The sequence below is a fragment of the Corylus avellana genome, chromosome 4 (assembly GCF_965113065.1).
Source record: "Corylus avellana chromosome 4, dhCorAvel1.hap1.2, whole genome shotgun sequence".
Lineage (NCBI taxonomy): Eukaryota > Viridiplantae > Streptophyta > Magnoliopsida > Fagales > Betulaceae > Corylus > Corylus avellana.
Window position 1 is genome coordinate 24,225,853 of NC_142493.1, and position 14,819 is coordinate 24,240,671.

The 14,819-nt window shown below is 37.4% G+C and overlaps 1 non-coding gene and 1 pseudogene across 2 annotated transcripts; both read left to right on the forward strand.

The window, feature by feature from the left end:
- The window catches only part of LOC132176944 (protein SIEVE ELEMENT OCCLUSION B-like), a 48,037-nt pseudogene that overhangs the window by 17,438 nt on the left and 15,780 nt on the right, over nucleotides 1–14,819 (forward strand).
- Nucleotides 8,726–11,248, forward strand: LOC132178894 (uncharacterized). 2 transcript variants are annotated; one of them, XR_015911916.1, is made up of 4 exons: nucleotides 8,726–9,169; nucleotides 9,299–9,356; nucleotides 10,828–10,909; nucleotides 10,987–11,248. It is a non-coding gene; the product is annotated as an uncharacterized LOC132178894 (transcript). The 2 variants fall into 2 exon arrangements; XR_009439866.2 differs by lacking the exons at nucleotides 8,726–9,169; nucleotides 9,299–9,356 and having other exon boundaries at nucleotides 9,529–10,909.

Here is a 14,819-nt window from a genome sequence, read left to right on the forward strand (position 1 = left end):
TTTCAAGTGTTAATTAATCATAGATTTTCATGGGTTCCATGAAAATTGATAACTATAGGGTTTAGGTTCTAATATATCATAATAGAATCATAATGATTATTGTAAGTGTTATGAGAATTATAAATTGGGGGTAAATTGCTAGATTAAATGGCTTAGAAGAGAATAACAATTATGGGTTAAGTGTAATGCTTAACCTAGAGTCTATTTATATGCCTCAAGATTTAGTAATTTAATATATTATGATGTAGAATCATAGTTCAATGTAACTAAGTTATTAGATAATTAATCCATTAGCTAATAGAGCGTGATACTTGTAGTGCTCAAGTATCTTCATAGAGTGCGAATTGTTAAGTTAAGAATAGAGCTTAATTATGTGTTTATTATATAAATGCTTAGGTGCATTGCGGTTGAGAAAAGAATCCACCGAAGGGTACTCAAGCGAGAAAGGTAAGTATTTTACTTACTGGGCAAAATGTACTATTTTTAAAGTATAAAAGATGTTTTGGTTGAACGATTGATGTATGATGTTTTGAGATACTATGATTATTGGTGATGTTCTATGAGATGTGTTGGATGAATGTTTGATGTAATGTTTTTATAAGATTTTATGGATTTGCAAGATAATGTGATGATTATGTTGTCATGAGTATTTCGATGATTCGTATGGTTTACGACATGATTCTATGATTTTATGATATGAGTTATGATAGCATATGAGTTCAAGGATTTATTGACATAAGCATGCATAGCATATGATTGCATGAAAATGATGATTAAAAGAAAGGTAACTAGTCTTACTTTGTAGATGGCTCAAGTAGCGGCAAACAAAGTAAGGTTAGGGATAAATGATAATAAAGGAAAGGTAACTAGTCTTACTTTGTAGATGGCCTAAGTAGCGGCAAGCAAAGTAAGGTTAGGGACAAACGATGTTAAAGGAAGGGTAACTGGTCTTACTTTGTAGATGGCCCAAGTAACGGCAAGCAAAGTAAGAACGGTCCTTGTTTTGTAGATGGCACAAGTAGGGGCAAGCAAAACAAGGATTGACCTTACTCTGTAGATGGCACAAGTAGGGGCAAACAGAGTAAGGACAGAGACAAATGATGTTAAAAGAAAGGTAACTGGTCTTACTTTGTAGATGGCACAAGTAGCGGCAAGCAAAGTAAGAACAGTCATTGTTTTGTAGATGGCACAAGTAGGGGCAAGCAAAATAAGGATTGGCCTTACTCTGTAGATGGCACAAGTAGAAGCAAACAGAGTAAGGACATGGACAAATAGTACACAGAGAAATAAGAAACAAGAATGACAATGATGAGCATGAGCTTGCATGGCATATGAATGTTATGATGATGATGATGATATCTGATGCTTGCATTGTTGCATATGATGATTTTTATGCTAGACGTATCGGTATGCATACGAGACTGGAGATGGAACCGTGCGTATGTATATCGTTATGGATAGACGATGCATGGTGACTTTCCATATGTTTTATTGTTAAGTTATAAAATATGTAAGTATGTATAAAGTTAGATGGGTTAGTATGCGCATGTTCCGAGAGCGGAAGATCGGGCTTACGTATACTTTCACAACTGATCTAATATGTTTTCAAATGATGATTATTTTTGAAAGCCTAGTGAGTTCTATACTGCTGAGCGTCTCTATTTTATAGAGACGGCGGGCTCATGAAATCCGCCTGCATCATGGGTGGTGGTGATTCCCATGGTGCAGACGATGTTGTTGATGCAGGTATAGGGACCCTAGATGATGATCCAGTGGCTATGTATCTAGGTTATCACGGTGTCTGAGGCCTGGGCACATTGGGTGTTTATTTTGTTGGACTAGTTGATAGCCTTTTTTTTGTAGAGCATTCATGTATATGCTTAGACATTGTTATTTTGTATATGGCTTGTGTCACATGTGACACTTTTGTATAGCTATTCTTTTGTATGTAAGCTTTAATCACTTAGAGGTATTTGTCAGCTCTAATGTGTTATGTTATGTCTTATGATATTTATATTCCGCTGTAAGGATATGAACTCTGATGAATCATGAACGATGCATATAGCTCTGTGAGACTTATGATATTGTCAATCAGGTTAATGCATAGGTTCGTGGCATACTACGGTATCGCCATGCCACTGTGACAATCTGCTTGTTGTGGGTTATTGGTTTTTAAAAGAAAAATTTTTAGTCATGTTTTATTAAGCGGGTCGTCACATTTTGTCAATATGTCTGCTGGATTCTCAATTCCACGAATCTTTTTAAGTAACAATTGTCCACTTTCGAGAAGAGATCAAATGAAGTGATACCTCAATTGTATATGCTTTGTTCTCAAATGATATGCCGGGTTCTTCGCAAGAAAAATGGCACTTTGACTATCACTGTGTAGAACGCCCTTCTCATTCTTCTTTCCCAACTCATCCAAAAAAACCTTGTAGCCAAACCATCTCCTTTCCAGCTTCTGTCACGGCCATATACTCCGCCTCCGTAGTGGAAAGGGCTACAATTTTCTGTAATCTTGAGGTCCAACACACAACAGTACCTCCTATAGTATATACAAACCCTGTAGTACTTTTCTTGCTGTCAACATCACCCGTTAGATCAGCATCCACATAGCCTTGCAGCTTCAATTCTGCAACTGTGAAGCAAAGGGACATATCTGAAGTTCCTCTCAGATATTGTAAAATCCACTCGACTGCCTCTCAATGCTGCTTCCCTAGATTACTCATGTACCTGCTCACAACTCCCACTGCATGTGCAATATCCGATCTAGTACAAACCATTGCATACATCAGACTTCCGATAGCTGAGGCATAGGGTACCTTGCTCATGTATGCTTTCTCTTGATCCGTCTTCGGTGACTAATCCTTGGTTAGTCTGAAGTGACTCCCCAAGGGTGTGCTCACTGACTTAGCTTCCTCCATGCTAAATCTGCTAAGAATTTTCTTCACATACTCTGTCTGTGAAATCTTCAGTGTACTATTGGCCTTATCCCTGATGATTCTCATCCCAAGGATTTGTTTAGCAGCACCCAAATCCTTCATTACAAACTGTTTTGACAGCTCGCTCTTCAACTTGTTGATGTCTTCCTTACTGGCCCCTGCAATGAGCATATCATTTACGTATAGGAGTAGAATAATGTAAGAGTTCTTAAAACTCTTGACATAGCAGTAATGATCTACATTGCACCTTGTGAATCCAGTACTACACATGAAGTTGTCAAACTTCTTGTACCATTGTCTTGGAGCTTGTTTCAGGCCATACAAGCTTTTTCTCAGTTTGCACATTAAACTCTCCTTCCTCTGCACTGCGAATCCCTGTGGCTGCTGCATATAAATTTCTTCCTTCAACTCACCATGAAGGAACACCGTCTTCACATCTAACTGCTCTAGATGTAAGTCCTCCCCCACCACAATGCTCAACACAATTCTGATGGTTGTCATCTTCACCACCGAAGAGAATATGTCTGTGTAGTCAATTCCTTCTTTCTGTTGGAATCCCTTGATTACCAATCTTGCCTTGTAGCGTTTACTACCATCATGTTCACCTTTTATTCTGAACACCCATTTGTTGTGCAAAACCTTTTTACTTGCTGGCAACTTAGTCAGCTCCCAGGTCTGGTTAGTCAATAATGAGTTCATCTCATCCTTCATGGCTAACTCCCACTTGATTGAATCTTCAACCGCCAAGGCTTCAACAAACGTCTCTGGCTCACCGCCATCCGTCAACAAAATATGAAACAGGGAGGGTGAAAAACACTGTGGAGATCTAATGGTTCTAGTAGATCTACGGACAGCCACTGTCAGTGTACCCTGTTCAGTCTCTTGATCTACTGTTTCTTCAACTTCTAGACCATCTTCAGTTTCTGAATCCTTATCAACTTCTGAATTCCTTCTCTGAGCTGAACATTTAGAAATTCCATCTAGGTTGATAAATTCAGGCTTCTCAGCCTCCGACTCTATACTTACTGGTTCTGCACTGGAATTATTCTTATACATAACCATCTCATTAAAAGTAAAATTTATACTTCTAATGATCTTCCGGTCTTGATCATCCCAAAACCTATATCCGAATGCCTCATCCCCATAGCCAATGAAATAACATTTTCTAGACTTAGCATTTAGCTTGCTACGAGCATCAGATTCAATATAGACATACGAAACACAACAAAAAACTTTCAAATGAGAAAGATTTACCTCATTTTCACTCTAAACTTTTTTAGGTAGTCTATGGCCCAAAGGAACTAATGGTCCTCTGTTTATCAAGTAAGCAACAATACTTACTGCATCCGCCCAGAAAGTTTTCAGTAGTCCAGCATGCAACCTCATACTTCTTGCACCCTCATTGAGGGCCTTGTTCATGCTTTCAGCCACGCCAATCTACTATGGCGTTCCTAGAACAGTTTTCTCCATTCTAATCCCATTCACCGCACAAAACTGTTTGAAACCCCTGTCTTCGTATTCTCCCCTATTGTCTGATTTTAGACTCTTCAATTTCAGACCAGTTTCTGTCTCTACCATGGCCTTCCACTTCTTAAAAACTTCAAATACATCAGATTTAAGCTTTAAGAAGTAAACCCATACCTTCCTGCTTGAGTCATCAATAAATATGATGTAATACTGCGAGCCTCCAAGAGATGCCACTGGTGCGGGACCCCACAAATCAATGTGTACCAGCTCTAACTTTTCTGACTTTGGTGTTCTGCCAACTTTCGCGAAACTCACCTTCTTCTATTTTCCTAGGATGCAGCTTCACACAAATCAGACTCAACTGACTTCAACTCCGGTAGTTTCCCCTTTGACAGAAGTACCTTCATTCCTTTCTCGCTCATATGCCCAAGCCTTAGGTGGAATAATTTTGAGTCAGCACCCGTATCTGTAGCAGCAATTGTATCCCTACTATTCGTCATCATATAGAGAGTATCCGTCTTATGACCACGAGCCAAAGTCCTGGCTCCTTTGTTGACATTCCACTTTCCACCGTGAAAATGAATTGAATGCCCTTCATCATCAAGTTATCCTACTGAAATCAGCTTCTTTTTCAGCTCTAGGATATGCCTGACATCTTGCAGCTTCCATACCGAGTCACTGTGGACTCTAATGCGAACATCGCCTATACCCACAACATCCAGTGCCGTTCTGTCAACCAAGTACACCTTCCCGAAATCTTCAGCCACATAATTTTCGAGAACTTCACGGATCAGTGGTGTGAAAAGAAGCTCTTGAGTCCATGACCCAAGAATCAAGAGGACTATCAACAGATAGAAGTAGGGCATCATGCACTTCTTCTGTTACTACGACATTTGCGACGTCATTTTCAGTTTTCTTCTTCAGCTCCCTGCAGTTCTTCTTGAAGTGGCCTGTCTTGCCACAGTTCCAACCACTACAAGAAATTAACTCATCAGGGGCGACTTATTAGGGGCGACTATAAAGTCACCCCTAATACTCAACTATTAGGGGCGACTTTTGAAAGTCGCCCCTAATAGTTAAGTATTAGCGTCCACACCAAAGGGGACGCTAATAGCCCACCGAAAAGATGAATATTAGCGTCCACTTTACAGTGGACGCTAATAAGTAGACCCTAATATACATGCAGGAATTATTCAAGAGGTGGGAAAAATATATGTGGCCAAAAAAAAACTATTAGCGTCGACAATCGTCGACACTGATAGTGGACGCTAAAAGCTGGCAAAAAAAATCAAATAAAAGCTTAATAGCGTCCACTTTGAAAGTGGACGCTAATACTTAAGCATTAGGGTCCACTTTTGTGGATCCTAAAGATTAGGTAGAAAAATAAAAATAAAAAATAAAAAAATAAAATTGATGGCCAATAGCGTCCACTAAAAGTGGACGCTACTACTTAAGCATTAGGGTCCACTAAAGATTATGTAGATAAATAAAAATTAAAAACAATTGCTGCGCAATAGCGTCCACTAAAAGCGGATGCTGAAGACCTATTATTAGCGTCCACTTTCAATACTTAAGAATTAGGTGGACCCTAAAGATTATGTAGATAAATAAAAAAAAATAAAAAAATAAAATTCATGCCCGATAGCGTCCACTTTTAGTGGACGCTGAAGACCCATTATTAGCGTCCACTTTGAAAGTGGACGCTAATACTTAAGCATTTAGAATGGACCATAAAGATTAGGTAGAAAAAAAAAATTAAAAAATTAAAAAAAAAAAAATTACTGCCCAATAGCATCCACTAAAAGTGGACGCTGAAGACCCATTATTAGCCTCCACTTTGAAAGTGGACGCTAATACTTAAGCATTTAGAGTGGACCCTAAAGATTAGGTAGAAAACAAAAAATTAAAAAATTAAAAAAAAAAAATTGCTACCCAATAGCGTCCACTAAAAGTGGACGCTGAAGACCCATTATTAGCCTCCACTTTTGAAAGTGGGTGCTAATACTTAAGCATAAAGTGGACCCTAAAGATTAGGTAGAAAAAAAAAAAAAAAAAATTGATGCCCAATAACGTCCACTAAAAGTAGGGGTGTCAAAAATTACCGGGGAACCGGAACCGAAACCGGAAAACCGGGAAACCGGAAACCGGGAAACCGGGGTCCCGGTTCCGGTTCCGGTTTGAAAAATCTAAAAACCGGGTACCCCGGTTCCGGTACCGGTTTTTGGTACCCGGTTTTTACCGGGAATACCGGAACCGGGTTTCCATTTTATTTAATAATATATATATATATATATATTTTTTTTTTACACTTAGGTTTAGGTTTAGGGTATTTTAAAAAATTAAATTTTTATTTCTAAGGCCCAAATAGGCAAAAACAATGACTTTTTAGGATTTTTGGACTTTTTAAGGTTTATTTTTTAATTATTTAGAACAATTACAACAAAACCCATTTAATTTAAACAAAAAAACTAATAGATTTTTCAAAAAATGGGCCAACTTATGAAAAAAAAATTGGCTTATTTTAGGCCCAATACCTAAAATAAGCCCAAAAATCAATTTAAAAAAAAAACCAGTTACCGGACCGGGTAATACCGGAACCGGCCGGTAACCGGGACCCCGTTCCGGTTCCGGTTTCTCAAAATTGAGAACCGGGGTACCCCGGTTCCAGTTCCGGTTTTGGCCAAAAACCGGGAAACCGGACCGGGTTGACACCCCTAACTAAAAGTGGACGTTGAAGACCCATTAAAGTGGACGCTAATACTTAAGCATTAGGGTCCACTCTAAAGATTAGGTAGAAAAAAAAAAAAAAAAAATTGATGCACAATAGCGTCCATTAAAAGTGGACGTTAAAGACCCATTATTAGCATCCACTTTCAAAGTGGACGCTAATACTTAAGCATTAGGTAGAAAAAAAAAAATTAAAAAAATGAATAAATATTGGGGCAATGCTATTGACCCTACATATATAATAGAAAAAAGTTATTTCCCAAAAATTCGCCTCCGATAATATGTCATTATTTTTTTTTTATATTAATTATTGGTGAATTTTTTTTTTTTTTCTATTTTCTATTCTTACTTTATATAAAAAATAAATATTTATTTATTTCTTTTAAGTAAATTAGTTCGATTGATTATGATAGGATCAAACGTCCGATTGATCTTAAATCCTAATGAATTAGTTCGATTGATCATAATAGATCAAACATCCGATCGATCCTACTAAATTAATTCGATTAATCGTGATATGATTAAATGATGGATCAAACATCTGATCAATCCTACTGAATTAATTCGATTGATCGTGATAGGATCAAATGATCGATCAAACATTCGATTGATCCTAATGAATTAGTTCGATTGATCATGATAGATTAAACATCCGATCGATCCTACTGAATTAATTCGATTGATCGTGATAGGATCAAATGATCGATCAAACATCCGATCGATCCTACTGAATTAATTCGATTGATCATTACAAGATCAAATGATCGATCAAACATTCGATCGATCCTAATGAACTAGTTCAATTGATCGTGATAGGATCAAATGTTCGATCGAACATTCGATCGATCCTAATGAATTAGTTCGATTAATCGTGATATAATCAAATGTTCGATCGAACATCCGATCAATCCTAGTAAATTAGTTCGATTGATCGTGATAGGATCAAATGATCAATCGAACATCCGATTAATCCTCGTGAATTAGTTCAATTAATCATGATAGGATCAAATGATCGATCAAACATCCGATCGATCCTAATGAATTAATTCGATTGATTGTGATAGGATCAAATATTCAATCAAACATTCGATCGATCTTATTGAATTTGTTCGATTGATCGTAATAGAATCAAATGTTCGATCAAACATCCGATCGATCTTAATGAGTTAGTTCGATTGATCGTGATAGGATCAAATGATTGATCAAACATCTGATCGATCCTAGTGAATAAGTTCGTTTGAACTATAAACATTCAATTAAGCTATTAATTATTTATAAAAAAAAATATCGTGTGAATAGTATTTTTTTTTTCTTGAAAATGTTTTTTATACTGATCGATTATAGTGAATTAGTTCGTTTGAACTATAAACATTTAATTAAGCTATTAATTATTTATAGAAAAAAATATTGTGTGAATAGTTTTTTTTTTCTTGAAAATGTCTTTTATACCCTTAAAATTGTTATAGAATTTCAAATTTACCCAACATTTAAAATTAAAATTATTTTTAAAAAATTGTAAGTATAATTTTTTTTTTAAAAAAAAACCCTAAATAGGAGCGACAGTTATGTTGCCGCTATTTAGGCTCAATCAGCGGCCACCACCTAATGTCACCGCTGATTAAGCCTCATTAGCGGCGACTATGCAATGTCACCGCTGATTGAGGCTTAATAGAAAATTTTTGCGCCAATAAGTGGCGTGGTTTCTTAAATTTTCGAACCAAAAATTTTCCCCAAACCCTCAAAAACACGAAAATCCCTAAAATTTTCCCCTCCCTCAAGAGCACTCAGCTCCCTCATCACTCTCACTCTCGATCTCTCTCCCGCTGCTCTCCCTAGCTCACCCTCTCTTTCACTCTCACTCCGGCGAGGTCTTCGGCCACCGGCGAAGCTGTCTCACCGTCGCTTCTGTCTATCTCACTCCGGCACAAGGTTCCGTCTACTGGCGAAGAAGAATGGGGCTTGCTCTCCCTCCCTCGCTCCTGTCTCTCTCTCACTCCGGCGAAGCCGAAGGCTCTCTCTCTCCTCCACCGGCGGTAAGTAGTCATATCATCATCTGCCTTTCCTTCTGTAATTACTTGTAGCCTGCTTATGCCCCCCTACTGTTCTTTCTTGTTTGATTTGGGTAGCTGATTGTGGGTTGATTTTCGAAATGGGCAATGCAGTAATAGAAGAAGATGAAGGAGGGATGAGCTCACGACCAAGGAAGAAGAAATGGGCAAGGTGAGTTTTTTTTTTGGCTTTTCCTCAGTTAGCTCCCTCTCTTTATTCGGTTGGGGCGGCAGAGCAGCGCCTACGCGGGTGGGTCACGGTCCCGACGCCGGAAAACCTCATAATCGTTTGGGTCCCTACGTTTTTCGGTGGCCAAATATGGTGGAGAGGCTTTTTGGTATGTGTTAATTTCTGTTGATTTCGTTACATATGTGTTTTGATTTGGTTGGTGAGCCATTGGCCTTAGTGGGGAGGGGAATTAGAACTGAATAAAGCTGGGAGAGTTTTGAATATAATGTGATTCTTGCAATTAATTGCTGAAGGGAAAAAGAGCATATCATTTTTTAGATGCGATTTCCTTCCATCTTAGTTCTTACATTACTAAAAATTACCAAAATGGGTTTTTCTCTCCCTGACCCGAATTCAGGGCTTTCTTTGCCTTAGCATGTTTCCGTAACAGTACCTTGAGAGGTTTGTTTGTCGTTTTTTTTTTGGGTCTGTTTGTTTCAATATTTGTAAAGTTCAGCAAGTTGTTGCAAATGTTAGATGTTTACTTTCTGTAGGGTGTTTGATAATGTTTTGGAGAGGGATTTGTTAGGAAACAAGAAAAAAGAAAACTGAAAATTTTGTTGTATTTGGTGGTTTAGTTAGTTGCTTTTTGGTGGGTATCATCCAGTTCCTGGATTTATTGGTCCAAATTGACAATTCAAGTCGAGTTTTGGGTTTACTCTGAATCTGGTTCTGGTATGCTACTGTTTTAGATAAATTACGGTTGTTTCTTCCATTTTGGGGGTATAGAATTTGTTGTGATGGTTGGTCAATGTTACCAAAGTTTTTTTTTTTTTTTTTTGTCTTTTTGGGCTTCTGGATTTTTTATTTCTTTTTTTGGGTGAGAAATTTGGGAATTTAATGGCTTAGTATTTTGCATATATCATTTTGGGAGTGAGATTTTGGTTGATTTCGATATTTTACATGAAGAATATGAGTTTGTCATTTTCTTCAATGTACAGATCTTGGCTTTCGCTTCTGCATCTATGATTATTAGTTTTTAATAGCTTCTTATATTTGGTAAGAAATGTGGGTTACTTTGGAGGGAGTTGGAATATTTTGAGGAAGTATGAAAATTTTTTTATATCACACTATTCACTTTTTATTACTATTCAAATAAAAAAAATCACTACAAAACAAAACTGTTTTCACTTTTTAATACAAAAAATTCAAAATTTTATACCATATAAATTATTTTCAGCTACAAAATCCATTTTCCAAACGAGGAATGTTTGAACTTTATTCTAGTAGTATTGTTTTATTAATCTGGCCCCCAAGAGAAAAATTTTGACTCTGCCAGTGGTCCTGTTGATTATTCTTCAATGAGAAACGCTATTCGTCATACCATAATCATACTATGCTAATCTGGCATGGGCTATTCGCTGTGCTGTTACTCACGCTCCAATAATAATAACCTCTTCAAGTTTGAGTTCAGAGAGTGCTGTTAGTCCCAAGTTAGCGGCCTGGGGAGAACTTCAGTTTCGAAAGGCATTTCTAATACTGAGTTATATTGGGGAGTAAGTTTTCCTTGCTTTCGACTGCTAGGTTGTGGTTACTGCATACTATGCTCATGCTAAGCTACTTTTTCCTACAGAAACCAGCTCGAGGATATTGATGATATTTCTGCAGATGAAATTAGGAGTCTGAAACATTTAGGGATGCTAGATTTTGAAGAAAGAGTTTGGGAATCTTTGGGAAAAAAAATATATTGACAAAGAAGACCGGCTAATGGTGAATGTTATGTTCTAATTGTTGTTGACCTATGATAGCATACCGTTTCTTGACTAATTTCTTAGTGCCTGAGAAGTCCACTGAATATATATATATATATATAAGCTTGAAGTTGCTTTTTTCTTCATATTATTAATGATAAAGTAGTTTTTTTTTTTTTTTCCTTTCAAAAAAGAAGTTCTGTTTATCTGAAACAGTAATGTATATACTTGTCACTTGATTCAAATAATCGGAGGAACCTACAAATGCTATTTTTATGAAGTGATATCTTAACAATTATTAGGGTTTCTGAGTACATAAAATAGACTGCCATGTCTTCTATGTTCTCTTTGCTCGTTTATTTGCCGGGTGATTCATTAGAGAGATCGATGAATACATGGCCTCTTAATATATCCTCACATCCGTAAATTTGTTTGAGCTGGGAATCTTTTGTTGTGTGCTTGATATGTTCTTGATTGATGAGCGAATCAATGAGTTCCCAGCAAACTGTAAAAAGGGGAAAAAAAAAAAATGAGAGAGAGAGAGAGAGAAAGAAACAGAAGATTTAATCTGGGAAATGTGCTGAAATTGGTGAAATCAAAGGGCATTACTTGAATGTTGGCGGTAACAAGTTTCTTTGATTCAAAATCTGATTACCTGTTCTCCAATTACTATAATTAGAACATTCCTACCTGTTTCTATTAGTATTTTATGTGCAGAATTGACTACGCTTTCTAAACTTTATTGAGCTAATTCAGTTATTGGATAAATGGAATTCAATTAGAAAATATGAATGTTATCTTCTGTCTTGTGGTGGATAAATTTCAAATAAGGGTTCGATTTTATTCTTGAGCCTTGAATTGATAAATTTCAAATAAGTATTTTCATACTTCAGCCTTTAAATTTTGGTCGAACAACTCTTTTTGGCATTTAGATATGTATATTTTGCTGCAAGTACTTGGCCACCTACAATTTTAGCCTCGAAATCGACTAGTAGTGTTTTCATACCTATATTATTTACCGTGCTTCACTTTATTCTTCCTTTGTTCATACTAATGGAATAGTTCTGGTTTTTTGTTCATACTAATGGCAGCCTGCTTTTGACATATACAACTGGCTATGTTGCTCCTCTCCTTTTGCTCATAATTAACATGTATTGGTGGGACTGTTACTGATATATGTTAGAAATATTGTGGTTAGGAGTTAGCCATAAGTTTTGTGTTCTCTGGTTCTGCGATCGAGCGCAAGTGGAGTGTGATCGATCGCAAAATATCAAAAACCTACTGGTTCCGCGATCGAGCGCATGCCCAATGTGCGTTCGAGCGCAAAATGTCGAAAACCTACTGGTACTGCGATCGAGCGTAAGTGGAGTGCGATCGATCACAAAAGGTCAAAAACCTACTAGTTCTGCGATTGAACGCATGCCCAATGTGCGTCCGAGCGCAAAATGTCGAAAACCTACTGGTGCTGCGATTGAGCGTAAGTGGAGTGCGATCGATCGCAAAAGGTCAAAAACCTACTAGTTCCGTGATCGAAGGCATGCCCAATGTGCGTTCGAGCACAAAAGGTCGAAAACCTACTGGTACTGCGATTGATCGCACACGATTGTGCGATCGAGCGCAGATAATTTTTTTTTTTTTTAATTTTTTAGGACCATTAGGGTCCACTTTGGTTTGGACGCTGATAGTTAATTTTTTTTTTTTTTTTTTTAAATTTTTTTTAGGACCATTAGGGTCCACAAAAAGTGGACCCTAATGGTTATCTATCAGCGTCCAGTTTAGTTTGGACGCTGATAGCTAATTTTTTTTTTTTTTTTTTTTTTTTTTTAAAATTTTTTTTGTAGGACCATTAGGGTTCACTTTGTGAATGCTAATGGTTAACTCTTAACGTCCACTTTGGTTTGGACGCTGATAGTTAATTTTTTATTTTTTATTTTTATTTTTTTAGGACCATTAGGGTCCATTTTGTGGACGCTAATGGTTAACTATCAGCGCCCACTTTGAATGAACGCTAATGGTTGACTATCAGCGTCGACTATGCCTGCGTTTACATTAGCTTTAGGGTCAAAACATTGCGACTTTTAGGGTTGATAAAGTGGACGCTAAAAGTGATCATTAGGGTCGACTTTAAGTAGACGCTGATAATCACACATTTGATCATTAGGGTTGGACGGTTAGCGTCGACACCTTTAGGGTCCAAAAGTCGATGCTGTTGTTAACAACGTCCACTTTAGGACTTTTAACGTCCACTCGAAGTTGCCCTTAAAGACCTAAATTCTTGTAGTGAACACTCAGGTTGTTGTCCAAACCTGGATTTGCTCCTACCCTTTCTAGACTTAGGCCTGCCCCTCACAGAGTTTCTCTCTTGACCTCTGCCCCTTGCTTCAAGGTTTAAGCAAAGTCGGTGCTTTTTCTCCTCTTACAACTAGGACTTGGATTCCATGTAGTATAAGGAAAAACAAACCTTTCATTCTTAGAGAAGGACAAAACCTTGGGGCCAACACAAAACTTGATGGGTCACAGCACACGTTCTTAACAATCTCCCACTTGACTTGAATCTCACCAAGTCGCAACATAGTGAATCTTCTCCGGATGACTCCACCTATCTTCAAGCTCGAAGACCAACCGAAGTTGCGCACAACTTCAGTTTCTCAATAGTCACACCTTTTGTCAACATGTTTGCTGGATTCTCAATTCCACGAATCCTTTTAAGTAACAATTGTCCACTTTCAAGAAGAGATCGAATGAAGTGATGCCTCAATTGTATATGCTTTGTTCTTGAATGATATGCCAGGTTCTTCGCAAGAAAAATGGCACTCTGACTATCACTGTGTAGAACACTCTTCTCATTCTTCTTTTCCAACTCATCCAAAAAACCTTGTAGCCAAACCATCTCCTTTCCAGTTTCTGTCACGGCCACATACTTCGCCTCTGTAGTGGCGAAGGAACTGAATTGGATGGGAGATATAATGGTTGGAATTTGTCCAAATTTGCAGGACTGGGTAAGTTATTTTAAAAATTTTGGTTAATAACTTTTTTGGTACTTGAGTTTGACAGTTTTTATTTTTTTCCTCCGAAGTTTTAAAATGGGAGAAATCTAGTACCCGACCTATGGGAAAAGACAAAATCAATACCTCCGTTAGTTCCATCAGTCCCAATTAGCGAAATTTTCACGTGTCACTCCCATAATACGCCACGTGTCTTAAAAAATTAAAATAATAAAATAATAATTAAAATTAAAAATTAAAAAATAAAAAAAAACACACACACACACACACACGAGCTCTGTTTGGTTGCCGGGAAAACAAGGGAAAGAAAAGGGATGTTGAATCTGACTCGAGTGTGGGTGAAACAATAGGAACGGGTGATCATCACTTTGACACTTGGTTTTATCCGGACCTCTACATGTGCAATGAAGGCAATATCGAAACTTCCTTGAATGAAGATGAGCATATTCAAATCTTGGTTCAAAGAGAGATCAGTAGAACTGGTTTTGGAATATCCAAACGTTTTGTGAAAAATCCAAGTTGGTTGGATAGTGCTCGCCTGTAAGCCATTGAATGGATTTTCGAGGTTTGTTGCCCTCAGTAAAGATCCTGCAGGTTTTCTTTTCTTTATTGAACAAGCTCTTGAAGTTTGGCTTTCTTGATACACGCTTGGGGATGAATAAAACCAGAAATACCAGAACTGATAGGTAGAAAAGAAAAAGGCAAAAAAT